Genomic DNA, 6,000 nt, shown 5'->3' with positions numbered 1-6,000 from the left:
ATCGAGAAAGTGCTGAAAGTTATGCAGGACTGGAAGCACTAAGTTAGGGAAAATTTCCTCTATGTTAGTGAGGATAATTGGTCGCGAGGAGTTCGCTGGTGAAAGTTTGGTATTATATCACCTAGAAAGGGTAATACTGAATGAGTAGCAGGTTCTCTGATGCTTGTGTGAAGAGTAAGCGGAAAAGTTTTACTCGTAGTGAAAGAAATCTTGCTATTCTTGGAATTAGTGGGTCAGACACAATAGCGAATGTTTATACGTTGTTTAATTAATTAAATTTGTGTGAAATTTGTAGGAAAATAAGTTGTTGCATTACCTTGTAAAGGAGGGGTCAGTTGAGGGTGCTGCACTGACGTCACTGAGCGCCGCGCTGGGATTGGTTGAACTAACGGGCATATAGTTGATGCGAAATTGTAAAGGAGGGGTCAGTAGTAAGGAGTGATACTGACATCACAGAATAGCCGCGCAAGCACTGGCTGAGCGAGCAGAGTAGAGTAGAAGTTGATTTGTTCTCAGACTAATAAACGCTCTGGTATTAAAGAATTTTAGCATTAAAGCAAGCGTCTGATTGGTTGACAAAATAGAAATACCAAGAATAATAATAGATAGTGGAGCTTGCATGTACGATCCAACATTAACAGGGACCCGACCAGATAGAAGATTTATAGGGTTTGCTTACGAGCAGTACCTAAACAAGCACAAGCACGCAATGTACGGAGAAAAGAGAAAAATGTCATTCATGCAAAAGGTTAAGAATTATTTTAAAAAGGATAAACCCATTAAGAGTAGAGAGAGGATTCTCATTCCTCCTCCAAATACGCCTGCATCAAACATGATGGTGGAGAGAGGCTACCATACCTGTGTATGGATAGAAAATTGGGTAGAATACACAAAAGATGGAATATTAGCATTTCCTGAATACAGAAGTTTTAATGGAAAAATGTTGTACAATTTAAGAACACGAATGAATGAATTAGAACCCAGACCTAGATTGACACAGTATGAGCCTTTAGGAGAATGGGAAATGGAAGCCTTTGAACGTGATAGACCACGACGTAACAGGACCTTAAGCAAATATTACCCAAAATTTCCCCGAGAGACTAGAGATAGTCAAATGAAATAATGGAGACAGGCCATGGTGGCAGAAGGTTTATATCCTGTGTTAACATCAGAAGAGCAGATAGGAGGTAAATGTACAGAGAAAACGAAGCACTTAACCATGTTAAGTAGGGGAGAAGCAGAAGAGGGATACTTAGAAGACATATTGATGAAAAGTCCTCCACCTTATAATGATGGATTCAATAGAATGACCCCTAGTGTCCCGATGATAGGAACGCCTTTGGTTCCCCAGATAGCACATGACACGGCAGACAGGGTACTTCAAGAAAAGGAAAAGGAAGCAATAAAAAAAATAGAGATGAATTGATTCAGAAAATAGCTCAGATAAACGCACATCCGGAAGCATTGACCATACCAGTGACAATAGGTCCGGTAGTTCCATTGTATGGAGAAAAATCAAACTGTCCCAAAGTTCCTGTAATGCCTACCCCAAGCATAGAACCTAGAAAAGAAAAAATAATAATAGATGATCAAGCAAGTGAATGTGAATCAGTAATATCATTAATGGATTTGCCCATAAGAGAGCCAATGATGAGAACCCCGAAGAGAAATTTGCCCAGTTGTTCAAAGGAAGTAAGACTAGAAACATCCTCAGGAACTAGAAGTGCCACAATAGTAACCCCAGAAGATATAGAGAGATGGTCTCAAGAAATAGAGAAGCTAAAGTCACAGCCAAAAATATGAGACATCTTCAAATTGAGAGTGGAATTTGAAGAAATGGTTGCTGGAAATGTGGGTCTAGACAGATTAAACACATACGGTGAGGAAGAATTACTGTTTAATGTAGAAGCATTACACGAAATACAAAGGCATTCCATGAAAAACTGACAAATTTGGCATCGGAAATGGGATTCGACATAGGGAAATCAAAAGTGTTGCAGAAACCATATAGAGCAGTATTAATTGATAAAGATGTGGAAAACATGAACGTGTCTGGAAGAAAGTTGCAGATCAGAGAATTGTTATTTCTGTTGCAAAAGTGGGGAGATCTTGAAAGATGGAAAGTTAGATGGACAAAGAAAAAGGAAGAAGCACAGGTAAATCGAATGACATCTGAATATGCCATGAGAGAAACAGAAAAAGCTGAGAGGTTGTAACCAATAAGAGAAGTACCCGGAGGGGGGTACGTACATGTGCCATGGAATAGACAGGCTGTTTTGTCATTTACAAATGATTTCCCAAAAATAAGAGAGAAACCATTGGAGTGGTACAGACAAGTTGAGAGGTTTGTGAAAGTTTCAAAGGTTTTATTAAAGGATCTGGATGGTCTGTTTGACATAGTGGTACCTGCAGATTTGTAGACATAGTGTAAAATTACTGTAGATTGGCCTAGTGAGGAGTATCCAAGAGATTCAAAGACAAGAACCCCGTCAGAAGATGTAATGAAAAAATATCATCAGGTGATCACTTTTCTGAAGAGTAAAATTCCCCCGAAGGAAACTGATTGGGTAAAAATAGATAGGACAACCCAAGAGAAAAATGAGTCTGTGCATGCCTACTACGAACGTCTTTTACAGGTGTTCAAACAGTATAGTGGGTTTGAAAGTTTAGAAAACAAGGACATGACTCATTTTGTGTATCGATTTGTATCTGGGCTGAGATTGGATATACATCAAATGATTAAGCAGCACATGTTGTGTTGGCAATCAAAGCCCATTGACGAGATTTTAAAATATGCTAAATATTGTGGGGACGAAATTGATAACAAATGAAAAGCCTTAGAAGAATAAGTAATGTGAGCTCAAGTAAAATTAGCTGAACAGCAAGAGCTCCAATTAAATAAACAGTCAGAAAATCAAGGAAGAGCACATGGTCAAGGTGGGAAAGCTTCGCGGAAAGTTGAATCGGGAAGAGGTACAGAAACAATTTCCCTGTCACGGGTGCAGGAAGTTGGGGCATTGGAAGGAAGAGTGTAAAGCTATACAAGTTAATAATGGCCCGAATCAAAATTTAAATCCACAGACACAGAATGAGGGATTAATGAATCATCAGCAACAGGGTATAGATCTTCAGAGTCAATTGCCACCTGCCCCCAAGTCAAATTTTGTGAGTCAAGCCAACTACAGTGTGGACGCCGAATTTCCAGAAGGAAGTGGTAAGAAAAAGTTTGGAACATCACAGTTTCTTTTGTAGGATCCACTAATTGAGTATGGTCAGGAATGACGGTGCCTGAGTGGGGGGAGGAAGGGGAGTGCGTACTTGGCGCATCCCCACCGGTAGATGCCAGGTCCATACGTGGAAGGTAAAGTGGAAAGAAATGATATCACTTTCTTGTGGGATACTGGTGCTACCAGGTCTGCTGTAAGAACAGCAGATATTCCTAACCTGCCCCTCTCGGGTGAAGATATCCAAGTTGTATGTGTTTCAAACAAACGGATTAGAACCCCGATCACGGAACCAATGGAGGTGCGAATTGGAAGTTTTAAAGAAATGCATAAATTTGTAGTCTGTGACTCAAGCCTTGTAAATTTGCTTGGAAGGGACTTACTGTGCAAAATGAATTGCACCATATTTTACACACCGGATGGTGTTGCAATACAAACCCCAGATGAAGATGGAGTTTACAAGTTCATGTTAGCTAAACAGGGAACAAAAGTAAATGAATTATATTTGATGATAACACAGAATGAATTACCTGCCCAAGTCAAACTGACTGTAAATGCAGAAATTTGGGATTTTAATGGAAAAGAAATAGGATTAATGGCAGATGTAGATCCTGTAAAAGTAACAGTGAAAGAAGGTGCTGTTTATCCGAATACCCGGCAATACAAAATTAGTCCAGAAGTAAAAGCAGGTGTTGCAGCAGAGATTGAGCGATTGGTCGAACAAGGCATCTTGAAAGAAATAATGAGTAGCCCTTGTAACTCACCTATAATTGGCATTAAGAAACCTAATGGAAAATATAGGGTGGTTCAAGATCTTAGGAAAATTAATAAGATTGTTGTACCATGCTGCCCAGTAGTGCCTAATCCAGCTGTGATTCTTTATCATATACCATGGAAAGCAGGATGGTTCACAGTAATCGATTTATGTCATGCATTCTTTTACATTCCATTGCATCCAGATAGCAAGTTTTTATTCTCGTTAAAATTTGAAGAGCATGTTTACGTCTGGAATCGTGTGCCTCAAGGGTACACTGAAAGTCTTTCAATCTTTAATCAAATTCTTAAAAGAAGCCTTGAATCTCTTGTATTGCCCAGAGAGCCAGTCCTGGTGCAGTATATTGATGACCTATTGGTGGTGTCAAACACACGAGATGACTGTGTTACCGATTCAATTGCATTGTTAAATCATTTGGCAAAAGGAGGACATAAAGTGTCCCCCGAGAAACTTCAGTTTTGTAAGAACTCAGTCAAATACTTAGGACATCAAGTCCTCGGACTGCAGGACTCCGAGCCGGAGTCCTGCAGTCCGACCAAGCGAGTACGATGCAGCCGTATGTTGTCAGACTCGGTTCGGTCGGACACCCATAGAAGTCGATGGGAGCCAGTCGTACGACGCGTACATGGGCTCCCATTGACTGAATGGGTACGTCGCAGGCAAGTGCGCCCCCTACAGTGAGTACGCGTCTGTGCCATCCGCACCGTACATGACCGTGTTGGGGAGACCCATGGGTCTCCCCCTGTGTCCGAGTCGTAAGGCTGCGGGTGACAGTGGGTCTGACGCGGACCCCCAAAGGCAACCACCCGGAAGATTTGCGAGCCGGACACTCCGGCTCGCACAGGCTGTCCGACGTGTGCATCGTACTGGCTCGGTCGTGAATCGCATCCATTGCATGCCACAGTTAGCTTCCGACCAAGACATACGGAGCGGTTCGGACCCAGAAACGAGTCAGTCGGTGAATTTCATGTAGCTCGCATCGTACTTGTTCACTCGTACAGCTGTACAAGTTAGGTGGAAAACACGCGTGCGGCGCGTAGTTTTTCCGGCCGGATCGCGTTTGTGCCCTTCCGAGCCAGATCAGAATCGGCCCCTGAGTCTGTGGTTCTTTAATAAAGGTTAAATGTATTATTGTATTTCCTCCCTATTCTAATCTATTACTAGATCTTTCGAATGTTCATTTACTCAGGAGAAAGGAATGGTAAGAATACTGGGGTAAAGGTTTCCTAGGGTAAAATAAAATTGATGACCAGCGGATATTTGCTAGCTCATTGAGTGTATGAATGTATATGGGCCCAAATGAGTGTTGTGTGTATGAATGTGTAGAGCCGGTAAACTCCGCTGCATCATCCGCATGTGCATTCATTGATAACTTGGAGTCCATGGTAATTCCAAGGTTTCTTACTTCTTTAGATACTTTAGGAGGTGGTCCTAGGCCGTCAGGCCAGGCGCAGAGTGGGTCATGATTATTTCAGTTGTTGCATGGGAGTATTTCTGTTTGGGAAGCATTTAGCTTGAGGTGGCTCAATGTCATGCACTGATCACGGTTCTGAGGCAACTGAAGATTGAGTTTCCAATGTCTTTGGGGCTTTCCAGTTTAAGAAGAATGTGTGTGCCATCTGGATAATTACAGCATGTGAGCTGAAATGCATTGATCATTCCTGGTAATGACTTCATGTAGATGTTGAACAACATGGGTGGGATTATAGAGCCTTGAGGGACCCCCTGCCTTTGTGAAGTATTGTTTGGATGAGTCAAAGGGGGTATGGATGACATTTGTTCAGTTTTGAAGGTAAGGTGTGATCTAGTCAAGAGCAGTCCCCTTCATGCCGTCTTCGTAGAGTCTTTGGATTAGAGTGTCATGGTCAACTGTGTCGAAGGCAGTGGAAAGTTCCAAGAGAAGTTGTGCAGCAACCCCATTCCGATCTACTGTGTTTTTAAGGTCATCCAAGATGGTGATGAGGGCAGATTCTGTGCCTCTTCCTGAACAGAGGAAGCTGT

The sequence above is a fragment of the Triturus cristatus genome, chromosome 1_2, assembly GCF_964204655.1.
Source record: "Triturus cristatus chromosome 1_2, aTriCri1.1, whole genome shotgun sequence".
NCBI lineage: Eukaryota > Metazoa > Chordata > Amphibia > Caudata > Salamandridae > Triturus > Triturus cristatus.
This window is presented reverse-complemented; position numbering follows the sequence as displayed.